At 36.0% G+C, this 17,048-nt stretch overlaps 1 protein-coding gene across 2 annotated transcripts in view; it reads left to right on the plus strand.

Annotated features, from left to right (window-relative positions):
• Positions 1-962: 962 nt before the first annotated feature.
• The window catches only part of LOC145671150 (polyamine-transporting ATPase 13A3-like), a 152,607-nt gene continuing 136,521 nt past the window's right edge, over positions 963-17,048 (plus strand). The window contains exons 1-2 of one of the 2 annotated variants that reach the window (XM_081739974.1): positions 963-1,177; positions 3,485-3,611. The gene's annotated coding sequence lies outside the window, so the exon portion shown is untranslated. The remainder of the gene's footprint in view (positions 1,178-3,484; positions 3,612-17,048) is intronic. The other variant, XM_081739973.1, reaches the window with a different exon arrangement.

The following is a 17,048-nucleotide window of genomic DNA, read 5'->3' on the forward strand; positions in this document are numbered from 1 at the left end:
CAGAATGTTCCGTTTTCAGCGTATTTTAAAGTAAAATTCCCGTCAATGTTCAGAATTTTCCGTTTTATGGGAAATTTCCCACCGACTGACATCACTGTCTTAAGGGAGGAATTGCATAATTGAATGCATATTCACTTTAGGGGTGCTACGTATAAAACACGAACCAACTTATGCTCGGTAGTCAGTAAAAGCACGAATGTTATCTAACAAAGTCAGGGCAAGAGCGGACAGGGGCATCGAAGGTGCGTCCGTAGGGACCAAGCGCTTCGCCGATGGTAAGTACGTGTAAACTACATATGACAAAAGGATGAAAAGGAACTTATTCACTTAAAATCATACGGTACTCCAGTTCCAAAACAACTCTTGTCTATTTATATCAAATCCCAGAAAACCGAGAAGAATTGTAGGATCGATGAGTTTTGTAGAACTGGAAATATTTGAGAACTGGGGGAGTGTTTTTGACATGAATACACAGAAATATTCCTAGTCCTACAAAACATGCAGATCCTACACTTGTCTTTTGTTGGATTTGTTGAAAAGGGAAAAGAGTCTGGACCATGGGCGGCGATTAGGGGGGGCAAAGGGGGGCAGTTGCCTCCACTTTTCTGAAATGGCCTATTAATGCATGTAGTTTCAACGAGGGAAATTTGTATTTAACATTGATATACAAATATTCAGATCATGTCTTGCCCCCCCACTTTTAAGGTCCAAACGCCGCCACTGGTCTGGACGACTCGTATGTTTGATCTTGAAGGATAACATTCCGTATCAGTCTTCGCAGAGTTCTGCATACTACAACGCAACACAACGCGAAAGAATATACAAAACTTTTTTTTTTTTTTTTTTACAAAACCTACTGCCACTATCACATAGTTTGCGTTGGTTTGACGTAAATCGTTACTGAATGGGTCCATCTATCGTGTAATTATTATGAATAGAAATATAGCACTTTTTCGAGTTTGCTCAGAAACATATCTTTGTCATCTAAACACAACCTATTACCATTCATCAGCTGATACTGATAGTTTTCCCGTTTTCGGAATGTGTCCCTGGTAGTACAAACAAAAGATATATTGGTTTTGTGTTTGACATTTTCAGATAATAAAAGGATGGATATTAGATGATATATGTATAGATATTGATGAAACCGAAGTATTTTTAACAATTCGACATCACCGTAAGTATAATTTGTCAAATGAATGTAGTTTATTGAGTGCAATACAGTTTATGTATGTTTTCTTCAAATCCTTATTGCAAAACCTGATTTAAGCTGTTAAAAAAACTAAATGACAGGTGTTATATATAATTAAAAAGCACACACAAAAATATTTTAAATTTACATAACAAATAAGAGCATGGGTACCGTATACTGAAATTTCATTATTATTAGTGTGCTTAACCAAAAAGGCACACAAAATGCATTTAAAAAAGGCGTCCAGAAATCTTCCTGAAAAATACATAATTCAGCTCAGCTATGAATTTTAATTGGGCCTATGATGGCAGAAGGAGTCCAGCTCTTTTCTCTCTCTCTATATATATATATAAAAAGGTACAATTTTAATAATTTCTGTTCACATTCAGTTAGTTTAGGTTAGGTTATTTTAGGTTGGATTGAGTTAGTTTAGTTTATTTTAGTGTAGGTGTCGGGTTAAGTTCTAAAGTTTTGCGTCCGTTTCCAGCAAAATTTTTAAAATTTACAGGAAAGATATGGATAATTTGATCGTTTGTGTGCTTGATAATATATAAGAGTCTCGAAAAATACGTTTATTTGTTTTATATATAAGCGGTTGTAAACATGGAACTATACGGCGAGCGGAGGGAACTACTTGGCGCAAGGTAACCGAACTGTAGCATTGTGTTAAAGAAACGAGCATTTATGTTATCAACATGGCTAATGTACAAGGGCAATGAACAGTTTTAACATTTGTGAAGCAATACGTTGATAATGAGCAAAATCTGTTAAAAGTTTGTGAAGAGCACGGATGAATGAACCTAATAACAAATTGCAGAAAGTGTGCAAAGGAGATAACAGCGAAACAACGTAGGGAAAGCGGACGCCCAACTTCGGAATAAATGCCTAGGTGTCCCGCATAATTTTCCAAAAAATGATAGAATTTCGCTTATTTCTACTAGTATTAGCTTAGCTTAGGTTAGTTTGTTAGGTTAGGTTAGATTTGGTTACATTATGTTACGTCGAAGTACTTGTATCATTCATTTTTCCTGTAAATTTTGTGCTTTTTACGTGCTTCCGGACCCCTTGTACTGAACATACTCCTTTAATTGTGTAATAAATGACCGAATCAAGTAATAATAATGATGTTAAATAGTTGCATTGTTTAATGAAAGACACGTATTAAGGTTTAGTCGAGCAGATGGTTCTACCAAAAAGAAAATTTAAAGATCAGTCTGCTCGGTAATCTAACGTAACGCGAAAATCTAAGTCATCTGTCAAAATTTGGTAGAACCATCTGCTTGAGTAATGATAGGCTATAATCTGCCTAAGATTTATAGCGAAGTTCCTAAGACAATCATCTTGTAAATCACATGAAATTAAATCGACATTTATTGAAAGTAATCAAATTACGATATAGTTACAGTTTATATTCACATTGGCAGTTGGTGTCGAATTGATCTGCTGTCGAAAGTGTCATTGTTATCCAAGTGGGATGGCATTTAGAATCTCTCCCAACTCGTTTCATGCTCCAGAATAGAGTACCTTGATTTTGTCTTAGTTGTGATAAAGGTAGAAAACAACGAAACCTGCGGGGCTTCTAACCCCTTTCGGTTGTTGTATCGCTCAGCTATATTTTGTAAAAAAATAACAACACTGGAGATCTTATATGTGCCTGTTGCTAAGCGATAGAGCCTTAGCTAAAGAGAGTGGAATTCCTTCAGCCGATAGCAGCGCCTTGAATAAAGACTAGGTGTCAGGTCAATGTGGTATATCTATTGTATTGCATTTAGTCCGCGTCAAGGCAGGACTAAGCAGGAGGGCATATGCTTTTTTAGGGAACAGGCAAGTTTGTAATCTTGAGTATGTATATAAAACAGGATTAGCTTCTTTGCATCAATTTCTAATATAATTGTTTTTATGGTTGAAAGTAGTATGCAGTTTTACGTGCTGTTTTCCACTTCATAAAATTATTTTACGTAACTTCTCTTGCTTTAATACTATATTTCAATCTAGAGTATTATTCTTTTTTTTTTTTTTTTTTTTTTTGTGTGTGTGTGTGTGTGTGTTTAGATGAAGGTAGGTGCTAATGGAAAATATCATACTTAAGCTAATATTAACAGAAATTAGCGAATTTGTAACTTTTGTTTTAGAACGCGCAGATTGATAATATGCCTACAAATTGATGTGTCATACAAACAATTATTCATATCAAAGAACATGCACAACATGTGCTAGCTACAAAAAGGATTGAGTCTATTCCGGTTAAGGGCTGAGCAAAGCTGGTGAGTTTTAACAGGGGTGTATTTATAGCAGGGAGCAAGTGCATTAGCGATTGTGAAGGATGAAGTGCCGAGGAGAAGATCCACAAATATGAAACCTAGCCTTAACTAACATAAGTGTTAACACCTTGGACAAATTCTGCGGCACGATGGTTATGGTGAGTATGCCCGTAGCACTGATCACAACTTTTTCAATTTTTACCTTAGATCTTACACAAATTCTTGTTTATGAACACTTTATGCAGACTTACCTCGTTGTTGAAGAATTCTTTGTTTTCACCTCTGCTTCCATACTGAGCTTCTAGTATATTTACTATTTGCGCGTATAAAAAATAAATAGCCGCTAATTGTTTCTCACTTTATTTTGATATTGCAAACTATCTCGTAAAGATCTGCCATTCTTAATATACATTTTCACAGTTTAAACGTTACCCTATTCTTTCAATCAGGTACCTATAGATATACTGGTAAATTTGACACTATGTATTTAAAACACTATTGTAAACATAGCATTCGGCGTACTATTGGTATGCACTTGCATCGTAGTTTTCTAATGTGTAACACAGACATAATGAATTTTCTGATAAGAATACACTTCCATGATTAGTATTCACAAATATCAATAGTAATCCAACTTTCTAGGATTTAGATTTCTGGGCTTTCGACTTTTATGGCCATGTTAGCCGTCTCGTTTAAGGAATGACGTCCCTCAGCGAACACACTATCCAAAAATAGGAAAGGAAGAAAGGATTGGAAAAGGAAAGAAGCATCCTGGGACCTATATGTTAGGTATCTCCCCGGCATTTGCCTGGTAAATGAGAAAAGCCAGGAAAACCTCATTCAGGATGGCTGGCCTGGAAAAGCTTTTTATGCTTTTTCGATCGATTGGCCTCACCGGGAAACGAACCCGGAACCGCTCGCACAATCCGACTTTCTAGTACTACAAAGTGTCATATATATGTGACCTTCATCATTTAAGCATAAAGTACCTACAGCTTCCCTAAATTTTGCGAAAATACAACGCTAATGAAAGTTAAATTAACATTTTATACACCTCCCTTTCATGTGCACTCATTTATTTTACCCGTATAATTACTACTACTTGAACAATAGGTTGTAAGCCAATACCATAGTGCCATTTTTCGTGTATTCATAAGAATACCAACCATGATGCTAATGTAAATGTAAGCCCAAATTTTAATATATGGATATAAGAGCTAACATTATAGAGGACGATATACAAAGTATTGTAGGTCATGCGTTCATTATTGAAAGGATTCTATTGTTACCGCGGAGGGCGCGGGGGCTCAGTGGTAGAGCGTTCACCTCAGGTGCTTGGGGTCCCTAGTTCGATCCCAGCTCGCGCCGTGTGGACTTTGTGGTGGACAAACACCGTGCTCGTGGGTTTTCTCGGGGATCTCCCGTTTCCTCCCACTTTCTTCATTCCACCATTTCACTCATCTCTCATTATCAGCGTCTCCTTTAGCCTAACCGGCATAAGCGTGGGACGTAAAACTTAAAGATTTCATTTTCTATTGTTGCCGCTTTCCGGATCTGCCCCCTTGCTGTCCCACCAACGAGTACTTTCAGGAGATCTGAACTTATCTGGTTAAGACATCAAAGAACATGTCCAAAAATGGATTATAGAACTTTTCCCGAGTCGCTCTCAGGTCTCAACATCAAGCGCCGAGAGGTTCGGATGTCTCGTCTCGAAATCCTCACGGACATCCAGATGATCACTCAGATCATGACACACAAAAATATCATTCACACATGCAACGAAAACACATTAAATAGAATAATATTATGCTTATTTATTAAATGAAAAAAAAAGAAAGAAAAAAAGAAAAACGTAGAGGAAAAATAGTCACAACACTATACACTGATATGGGTGTAGACACTTGACTGTTTCCACAAACAAAATTACACTTCACATTTCATGAAGTTAATAGCCCTTTACTTTTGTATCACATATGTGTGTGGATGAAATAGATTTGGGGGTTCACCATAAGCACTTTTTTCACACCACTGACTAATGGACGTGGGGGTTAACACGGGGGTAACACTAAAGTAATTCCACGACGTAAGTTCCTGGCTGCTGCGAGAAAAGTCCATATCCAGTAGAACACATTCAGGTAGTCACAATGTAGAATTAGGACATTGGAGGACCCGTTTCTACTTATACGCACTGGGTTTGCGGACCCGGGACTTCAGTAAGTGGGAGCTAGCCGTGGTACCAGTCCTTGATCGGCTATGAGACGTGTTCCCGTTTACTTACTTGTATGGCGAATTTCACGAACGTATTCGCTACATCGACGCGTGGAGAAAACTGGTAGAGTTCAGGTGTTCCAGGTGTAAGCTTGATTGACCGACTGGTCAATATTGACAGTTCATTTTAAAATGTAATTAGGTTAAGCTACCTGTATGGATATGCAAATTAAATGTCGAAAGGATTTGCGTTAATCCATAGTTCACTGGCAGCGATGCAGAATAACAAGATAACTAACCGTGAAAACTTCTAGATAAAACTGGCTGAACGATATGGTTGGCACCGGTCAGTCGTTCACACACTGACAGTCTGCTTTGGCCTGCTGCAGTATTTCCATAAATAATTGAAGAAAGCACTTAGTTCAGTCCCAAATAACTATAGAACGTAGCGTTTGCATATTAATGAGTAAGGAAGAAACACTGAGGATCGAAATAAGAGAAATACGATTGTCATATATGTAGTTCAGATAATGAATGTGGCCTTTGTTACTCGTTAAAATTTTCTCACGGCAAAACAACTTTTCACATATATGTATGAGTGAACGATGAAAGACTCTTTAGTTCTTGATTCGTATGAGAGAAGTTGAATTATTAGCAATTTCCACCGAAGAAAAGAAATTATTTGCGTCACAAATATAAAGTATAAATTGAAGAATGATTTCTGTCTGTTCAAAATATACAGAGCGTCCACAAAAATTACTTATATAACTTGGTGACAGTTATACTATTATTTGAGTGACTTTGAACGAAATGTAAGCTTGCATTTTCAGATGGTCATCTGTAAAACTTGTCCCAACGAACTTTTTTCAAGATTAACAAGTGCAGCATCTGAAATTCATTTTTAACTACACGTTGATTCAAATAGTTTTCTATAAACCTATTCTGTCCGTGCGAGGAACGAGTATTTTAGTTGGTATTGATACAATTTAGTAGCCATGTCCCCGTGTAGCGTAGTCACTAATGCTGTCGCCTTTGGTACGAGCAATCCACTACACCAAGAAGACTTGACTTCGAACCTCATCCGTTTGATTCTTTTATTGTTTTAGTGACGGTCCACCCTTTACAGGCTTGAACATGCAGTATGCCGGTTTTTCACTTTTGTCCTTTTTTTTTCATCTTTTATGGTTGTTTTTCACATGACATTTTTATATTTACTTGGCGACAGTGCTCAGCAGGTCTATTTCTGCTATAGAATATACATTTAACTCTGTAAGAGAATGAGGACAAAATTAATTTCCCGAGGGACGTGAGGATATAGATTTCAATATTTTGAACTTAACGTCTTCAAGGGAATGTAGGTTTTCTTGTCCAGAAGTATATCAAAAATGTATCCGAGTCTATTGTAGTCATTATCGAAAATGCGTTGCCGTTTTCTGTTATGTCTTCAGCAAGTTGACGTCATCCTTGCAACTTGGTAAACGCAAGATTCACTTGGTTTCTGACAGCTGTAGTGCTTTTCTGGTCATATAGTCCGAAACGTAAAATTCAGAAGCTCTTCTCTGCCATTGCGTGAATGAAATACTTCGTTAAGATTAATATTTTCACTGTTGTCGATGAACTTACATTTAATTTGATCTTCACTCTTTGTCAGCTACACAAGATCTTCGGCTTTATTTTGCAGAGACTTGAGTACCGGTAATAATAAGAAGAATCAGGTGGTGCTTTTTTTTTTTTTTTTTTTTAAATTTCATTTCAACCTTAGCTTGGTTTACTCTTTGCTTAGTATTCTTTATCTGTGAGCAGAGCATTTTGATAGGAACTTCAGTTTTATTGGGGATTCACCATGATCACATCCGGGCCTTCTTCCTTCTGGGTGTTTTCGTTCATGCTTGTAGAAGGCAACACTTTCGTTTTAGGTGTGAAGCTGAAGACAAAACCTCTTGCATGCTAATTATAGTCTTAAGTTACATCAAATAAAAGTTTCCACCAGTTTTAACAATTTTTTCCTAAGCACCAAGCAGACTTTCTCAACCTATTACATACCATGGCCTGCCTTTCCTCACATTCTCATCCCAGCGACCCCCCATAAGTAGTAATTTTTTTGACTATCGCTACTTATTGCTTACGATTCTGTATGTGTGTGAATCATACACACATATAAAACATAATTAATAATCCCAAACCATTGTTGTGAAAAGATCAGAATATTTTTTTAAAAATCCAGCCTAGTGGGTTTTATTGGGTAAAATTGCTTTGTGTTGGACAAAATTGAATTTTATAAATATAAATTTTGTTCGTATATTAAAAGCTATAATCCTACTTAAAATACAATTTAAGCATTCATATTCTATTGTGCACGTGAAACTGTAATCGCCTGGTCGTAGTCTGTCCTCCGTTGTCCTCCGTGATCCTGCCAATGAATATTCTCCTGAGACCTGGACTTACCTGGGTAGGACGTTGAAGGACATCTCCAAGAAGGGATTACAAAATTGTTCCCAAATTGCTCGTCGGTCTCAATGATAAGATGAGCATTAGGCGCCGAGAAGTTCGCATGTCTCGTCTCGAAAACCTCACGGACGATCAGATGATCATCCAGACCATAACGTACACAAACATCACTCACACACACAACGAAAACACACTGGGTTAAATGACACTATACTTATTTATTAGAATACTATTAAAAAGAAAAATAACGAAGAGAAACGATCACAACACTTAACACTGATTATGTATAATTATTTGCTTTATTAAAATCACACTTTACTTTTCACTATATTGTAGTCCTTACCACTTTGATGTATGTATGTATATAGAAGATTATAATTGAGATTTCACTATAAATGCTTTTCTCACACCATTGATGCACTTGGGGGATTAGCACTGGGGGAAGTGTCGCCAAGTTAATCCCTCGTAGTAATCTAGTTGCTGCTCCAAACAGTCCTCAAGAGTCGACATGAGTCTTCAGCAAAATTAAATAGTCTCCAAAGTGGAATGCTGATGTTGGAGGGCGAGTTTATAACTTTATCGCACTAGGTATATGAACCTGGGACTTTTTGATTGGGGCTAGCCGTAAGGAAACGTCCTTCAACGGCTAATAGCTTATGCCCCTTAGCACAATATTATACTTGATGTTCGACGCGACGTGCGTAGTTGCTACCTCGAAACGTGGAGTAACACTCCCCGAACCAAAGGTTCGAGATGCGAACTGCATTGGTCCATTAATCAATGTTGGCAGTTCATTCTTAAAAGCATTCAGGTTAAATCGCCTGTATGTACATGCAAATACAACATAAAAAAGAGTTGACGTTAATATTAGTCCACTGCCCACGACGCACAAGACATTGCGTTAACTCGGGCGTGCGAAAGTACAGATAACGAACTGGTAAAGCGATGTGGCTGGTGACGATCTGATGCTTCTGCACCTGGTCTACTCTGATCTGCTCTAATCTACTGCAATATTTCCATAAACGATTAAAAAAAGCACTTAGTTCAGTTTCAAATAACTGCAGAATATATACTGTGGATATTAATAAGTCAAGGAGAAACACTGAGAAGGTTCGTCGCTTACTGAAATGTTCTCACCACAAAGCAGTGTTTTAAATATATATATGAAAAAACGATTAAAGACTTCTTTGTCCAGTTGCGTGCGAAAGATGCAATTCCCACCGTAGAAAGAACTTATTTGCGTCGCAGAATAAGGTATAAATCGAAAAAATAATCACTGTCTTTACAAAATATACAGAGCTTCCACAAAAAATACTTCTATAACCTGGTGGCGGTTATACTAAAACTGGAATTTCCTTGTGGGACCACGGTGGTCCATCTCTGGCATAGGTTCTTGGTTCGGTCCCAGCTTCTGCCACATGGGCTTCGTGGTGAACAAACGCCGTGTGGATGAAATTTCTCCGGGTTTTCCCATTGTGATGCCACCACTATCATCTATCTTATCGTCATCATCTTCCTTAGCCTCGGTGCATAATCATGAGACTTTGAACTAAACAATAAAAGAAAGAAAAGAGAAAAAGAAAAAAATGTCGCGCAGGGGAATTCGTGAATCCCCATCCAGGTTTAATGGGACATGCTTTGTACCATTAATACTCGCTTATATTTCAATTTCTAGAAAGAAGGAAGTAGGGAGTTTTATAGAGTAACAAATAGGTGGGTAATTCTGTATAATATAGAATAGGAATAAAATCCCTATTACATCCAGGATTCAAATCTCTGAGCCAGCTGTTCTGACTGAAGATTCCTTTAGTTTTCCTCAAACTACACTAAACAAATACTAGAATAGTACCTCAAGTTCAGGAGTCAGGGATAAAAAGAGCTTTAGTAAGTGGATGTTGTTTTTCTTTTTAAAGTTCATATTTTGGAAAAAACTGAAATGTTATATATTTCATTTTCATTTCATTTCATTTTATTTATCCTCCATTCTGTACAAAGTTGGAAATACTTTTCCGATAGTACATGGGATTCGTCATGGTTAATTGATGCAGTACATATATTACACACATTTGTTGAACATAATTCATACTTTTATACATTACAGTAATTTGAAATATCATTATACCAATACTACAGCATACCTTATACATAAATGAACCTATCTTGTTACTTTGCTACTACTATATACATTGTGACTATATATATATATATATATATATATATATATATATATATATATATATATATATATATATTAATCTCATTTCCAATTGCCAATGACATCCCTCCTTGCAATAGATTTTACGAGTAGAGATGCAATCATCATCATCATAGGTATTCTGCCTTTATTGGCAGGTCACTTGTCGCAGCTAAGAAGCTTCCATGCTCCACGATCCTCCGCTAACCTTTTCGTCTTCGCGTATGATCTTTCTGTTTTAATATCATCCATTAATTGTAGTCTCTTTCGCCCCCTCCCTCTCTTTCCCGCCACCATACCCTCTAGGACGTCCCTCATGATACAATCTCTTCTTATGCAATGTCCCAACAAGTTTCTCTTCCTCTTCCTAATAATATCTAAAAGTGTTCTTTTCTCACCCACCATTTCTAACACTCTCTCATTCGTTTTCCGCTCGACCCAACTAACTCTTTCCATTCTTCTCCACACCCACATTTCGAAGGCTTCCAGTCGATTTTCGTCACCCTTACGCAATGTCCACGTTTCCGCCCCATACAGCACAACACTCCACACGAAGCATTTTATGAGTCTTTTTCTCAACTCTTTGTTCAAGGTCCCACAAAACAGACTTTTCTTTCTTTTAAAGGCTTCTTTCGCCATTCCTATCCTTGCTTTTATTTCACGTTCGCATTTCATGTCATTACTAAGAACACTGCCCAGGTATCGAAAACTATTCACTTGTTCTATTTTCTCCCCTCCTACTTTTATATTTGACACAGTCCCCTTCGTTCCAATCACCATGGCTTTTGTCTTTCTAACATTTATTTTCATCCCATATTCTTCAAAGCCCCTTCTCATTTTTTCTAACATTTTATTGATTTTCTTTTCAGATTCTGCAACAAGGGCCATATCGTCTGCAAATCTTATGCATCTAATCATTCTACCTCCTACCGAAATGCCATCATCATCATGTAGGCTCTTTTTTACTATCTCTTCTAGATAGACATTAAATAGTGTTGGCGAGAGGCAGCATCCTTGTCGAACTCCCCTTCCAATTGTACTCTCTTCCGTCAGTTCTTCCCCTATTCTAACACTTACTTGTTGGTTCATGTATAAGTTTCTTATGAGTCTTCTATCTTTCCATTCCAACCCTATCTTTGTTAGAACTCCCAACAACAATTCCCAATTCACGCGGTCAAAAGCCTTTTCTAGATCAATAAATACAACATACACCTCTTTCCCTTTTTCTATAAATCTTTCACCGATCACCCTTAATAATCCAATAGCATCTCTTGTGCCCTTGCCTCTTCTGAACCCGAACTGCTCTTCCTCAACATCTTTATTTGTTCTTCCATATAACCTGTTCAGTATTCGGAGCAGAATTTTAGCTGCATGAGATATGAGACTAATAGTTCTATAATCCTCACATCTCTTTGGGTTCGATTTCTTAGCCATCGGTATCATGATCGTTTTCAGAAAGTCTCTTGGCCATTCTCCTGTTTCATATATTTCATTGCATAGTCGCCACAATTCTTTCTTTCCCTTGTCTCCTATATTTTTAATGAATTCAATTGGTATGTTATCTATTCCTGTTGCCTTTCCATTCCTAATCTCAGATATAGCCTTTTCAAACTCATTCCGAAGTATACTAAATCCTTTATCATCCTCGCCTACTTCATTTTCCACTTCAACATTTAGGCTACACGGTCTATCCCTACTCTCATATAAGTCTTCAACGTATTCTTTCCACCTTCATATGACCTCATTTCTCTCGCTGACTACCTTCCCATTCTTATTTTCTACTGCCATCATGATACTCCCTTGTTTCCTCCGAAATTCCATAGATTTCACCTCCTTGTACATTTCCTCATATTTCCCAACTCTTTCTAATTATTCTATGTCCTCGCATTTTCTTTTGTAAAACTCTTCCCTCGCTTTCTCTGTTTCTCTTCGTAATTCATTATTTAACTTTCTGTACATCTTTCTGCCCTCTTCTGTATCAACCTGTTTCCACATCTTCCTCTCCCTCATTTTCTGCAACATCTGCTCTGTAACCCATGGTTTCTTAGCAGTTTTGTGTTCGCGGTAACCTACTGCTTCTTCTGCAGCCTGCTGTAAGCAACGTTTAATATGTTCCCACCGTGCGTTACTACCTGCGCCTATCCTTTCCTCGTTTGAACATTTTTCTTCGAATTTTTCAGCGAAAAGATTTCTAATTTCCTCGTTTTTCAACTTTTCAGTATTCAACACTTTGTTACCTACTTTTCTTCTGCCTACATTTTTCAGTTGAATATCTACTTCGGCCAGCACAAGATTATGATCAGAGAAAATATCAGCCCCGGGAAGGGTCTTCGCGTTCTTTAAGCTATTCCGATACCTGTCCTGAATCATAACGTAGTCTATCTGATATCTTCCGCCGTCTATTGGTGATTTCCATGTATATCTTACCATGTAGAGATGCAAGGGCTCGGAAAAAAACCGGCTTTTTTGAAAAAAAACTCGGTTTTTTCTGCTTCGCTTTTTTGCTTGGGAAATTTTGGGCTTTTTTTCAAAATTCTGCTTTAATTCAAAATTCTGCTTTAAATTGATAAATCAGATTTTGTTTCGCTTCTCTATAACACAAAAAGTCATTTAATTAGTGGTTGATGCCGATGATAATATAAAACCTCGAAAATAAACCATGAATTTCGAAAAGATATTACAAACAATTTTACTTCTCAACATATTTACATTATGAATCCCAAAGGATTAACCAATGCATATAAGAAGATTTTTTAACCCCCTATATACAAAAGTAAGCAGGGTTGGGAAGAACCATAGTTGTTTTTGAAAATGCCAAAAACTCGTTTTTTTTTGGGGGGGGGGGAGTTTAAACTAGGCTTTTTTGGCTTAAACCAGGTTTTTGGGGGGGTTAGATATTTTGCTTTATGTATTTATATTACATATTGACAGAAATAAGTTTGTTTCGCCGTGGTGTTATTATGCAACAACGGGGTTATGCTGGAAGAGGTCACATAAGATTAAAGAAGTCCGGTCAGTAAATTTCTTAAATTGGGAAACTCCCGCCCTAGCCATCGGGAAAATCCCGTCATTACTCTAAATGTAAAACAATAACGGAAAAATCCTGTTATTGCTTTGCATGTAAAATTTAAAGCTCAACGTATCATAATCAGTACGCTAAAACTGAGGTATTAAATTACAAATTTAGTACGTATATGTCATTGAAAGTCCAATCCAAGCTAATGTTCCTGATAAAAATACGTTGTACTGATCTTTACATAGGCCTACTTGTTAATATAATTGTCAAGAGTCATTTCGAAGGACAAAAAGATAAACAGTTACACAAGTAAAAACATTATACAGAATTATATACAAATCGGGAAACTCCCGCCTTAGCCATTGGGAAAACCCTGCTATTACTTTAAATGTATTTGTATGTAAAATTTTAAGGTCAACATATCATAATCACCACACTAAAACTGAGGTATTAAATTACAAACATGGTATGTAGATATCATTCAATAAAATAAAAACCAAGTCAAATCCAAGCTGATGTTGGAAGCTACGTAGGCAGTTGATAAATTTTGCCAATTTCTATCAATATATTTAAGCAACCTTGGCTTCTTTATAAAACAACAGGCATTCATTCAAGTAGAAATATATAATTTGGTTTCATTTCGTATGTTTAGGCTTAACATCCTTATGAAATGCCAAGGTTATCACGGAGAAGACTTTCGCTTAGAGGGACACCTCGAATCGCTACTTGGTTTACACTTGAAAGATGAGTTGTGGTTCGACTGAGAATTGAACACGGGACCCCTTGATTAAAAGGTGAAAAGTAGATAAACGTAATGCGGTTGCTATGATATGTGAAAACGTCACCATGAAATTCACACGATTTAAAGCATTTTCGTTCTTTTTTTTTTTGGTTTAAACCAGTTTTTTTTTTTTTTTTTTTTTAACAGCCGGTTTAAACCAGCCAACCCTGCTTCATATCATTACCGAACTCTCCCCACCCCACCACCACCAAAAAAAAAAAAAAAAAAAAAAAAAAAAGGAATACGGAATATATTTAAGTTAAGATAAATACAACTGCACAACAAACATGACTGAGTGGAGCTTTTGCGCTTCTATCAGGAAGTTCGGGATTCAATCCAGCATTCGACCATTCTGACAAAGCTTTTCTTCATTCCATCTGTGAAGTAGAAATAGTGCGTGTACTGTGAGTTGGCCGACTTCCTTTCTTATTGTTTTTAAATCGTTATTATTACTAATTACCAGCAGTGACAGTTTTGCGAAGGTTAGAGGGGCGATCTTTCGGACTGAAGCCTGTTCCCCAAAATTACGGAATGTCTAAAACAAAGGAAATATCTATTAGTTATACGTTTACTCATAAACTTTAAGCTCCCGTCAAATAAAAATTGCGAATGTTTAGAAAAATAAACATTAGTAAGAAAAAAACCTCCCAAAATACTCTTTTAAATCCGCCACTGATTCTCAGTATAAAATGATCTTCAAGGTTGTATTCGGAAGATTATCGCTAAATATATAAACGAAACGAAATATTATGTCTGTACTCATAAGCTTCAAGCTCAATGTCCCAAATAAAATTAGGACATTTTAGAAAACGAAATAATCAGAGAAACTCCTCCCAAAGTACTTTTCTCAACCCGCTACTGATTATTTGTATAAATTATTGTTCAAGATTGTATCCGGAAAATTACTGCTAAATCGTTGCACAGCTACAGTATAACAGAAATGTGGAAGTACGGTTTGACGCATATATTGAAAAACGTACGCTTTGACGGATATATAGAGAAACATAAGTTTAACTTTTGCGCTAGAAGCTAGAGTACTAAGCTCTTAGAAATGAAACACGGATGACAACCTATAATGATCTAGAGAAGAAAAAAATGTCGATAACTCAAAAGTTAAATATCCTCTAAAATTGCCCTCAAATACTACATTCTTTATGTTAGCTTTAATTCGTAAAACATGTGCTCCATCCATCTTGATGGTGAATTTCAGAGCGAAATATGGCATTTAGGTCATGGAATTTTATCTAACTATAGAATATACTATAAGAAAGCTATCTTACTATAAGAAAGATAGAAAAATCATGAAAATGAAACAAGCCAAAATTTCCAAAATTCTCGTTTTTTCCCAAAAAAGCCGGCTTTTTATGTGAAAAAAACCATCGATTCAAAAAGGCCGGCTTTTTTGCATCTCTATTTACGAGTAAAGGAACTTTGTAACATTCAAAAATTGTATTACACATCATACTCTACAAGATACGCAAAAAGAATTGGGGCTTTTACGATCTGATTGCCGTTAATGTTAAAAAATTAGATATATATATATACACACTTTTAGTAATTTTTTCTCCTCTAAGTTTTCGATTTGTAATTAACTGACATATGGAAAAATACATTTTATTATCTGTACTAATACGCGAGTATGTACTATGAAAACAGAAGGAATGTAGACACATTGTTTTGTATTCCAGATTAGCTGAAATGCGCGTTCTTTGCACGGGAAAAATTATGTTCATGGCAGGGTTGTCTGGTTTAAGCCAGCTGTTTTTTTAAAAAAAAAAAAAAAACTGGTTTAAACCCAAAAAAAAATGTTCATAAAAGTGTAAGTGTTTGTAAAATATTGATGAACATACATTTGTGGGTTATCACGTTTCACTCCCGTATATTATTCGTATTATATTCACACCTAAATTCCCCATTCATTACTCAGAGAGATTATACTACAAAAGCAACTTTTTTAAAATATAAGTTTATGAATGTTTCTTTTTTGATTTTTTAATAGTGTTATTATTGTTATGCAATTGCAATCAAAGAAAAATTCTAAATATTGTTTCGTTTTAATAATGTTTACTATTGATAAAATACATCGAAATGCTGTACTTTATTTCCGGGGGGGGGGGCATACAAACCCCACGAGAGGCATTTATTTAAATCAGAAGTATCTTTCGTATCTATTTATGTATAAATGGGTCAGAACCAAAGTGGAGTCAATTCGTATCTTTATTCACTTTTCTTACTGATATGCAAATTAAATCGTTTTATTTCTTGGACTAATAAAATTCGTAGTAAACCCGCTTGGACTAAATTAGTTCTTCTGTACTCTTCAGTATTTTGAAATTGTCTATATGTAATTCTGTATAATGGTTTCACTTGTGCAACTGTTTATCTTTTTGTCCTTCTGAAATGACTCTTGGCAATTATATTAACAAATATGTAAAGATCAGTACAACGTATTTTTATTAGGAGTCCTTCGTGAGTGAGTCGGCAGACGTATCATACTTGTGGCCAATTAGTCCCGGTTTCGAGTTCAAATGGAGGACAATTTCTCTCGGATGTAAGTCGGGAAACGATTTGGATTCCGCTTTAACCCTTAATTAGTCGCGTGAAAAAAAGTTACTTAATTAGTCGCGTGCGGAATTTTGTTCCGCATAATAACTACATAGTAAAACTCGTGTAATATTTGTTTTTTTTTTTTTTAATTTTTATTTAATTTTAGGTTAAAATATTTGTTTTAATATTAATAAAATAAATATTTATTTTATGCTATTGAAGACCTAAACTAATATAAAAATACGTTAGACATAAATTCCTAAAGAATGAAGAAACTATTCTGCCTTTTTCTCAAATAACAAGAATAATAACATGTATAGTTAGACCTGATAAGAAATATAGTTTTTATGTATTTTGAAATGTTCATATAAATTATGCTTTTGCCTCTCGGTTTACATATC

Source organism: Thermobia domestica, chromosome 15, assembly GCF_964235325.1.
Source record: "Thermobia domestica chromosome 15, izTheDome1.hap1.1, whole genome shotgun sequence".
Lineage (NCBI taxonomy): Eukaryota > Metazoa > Arthropoda > Insecta > Zygentoma > Lepismatidae > Thermobia > Thermobia domestica.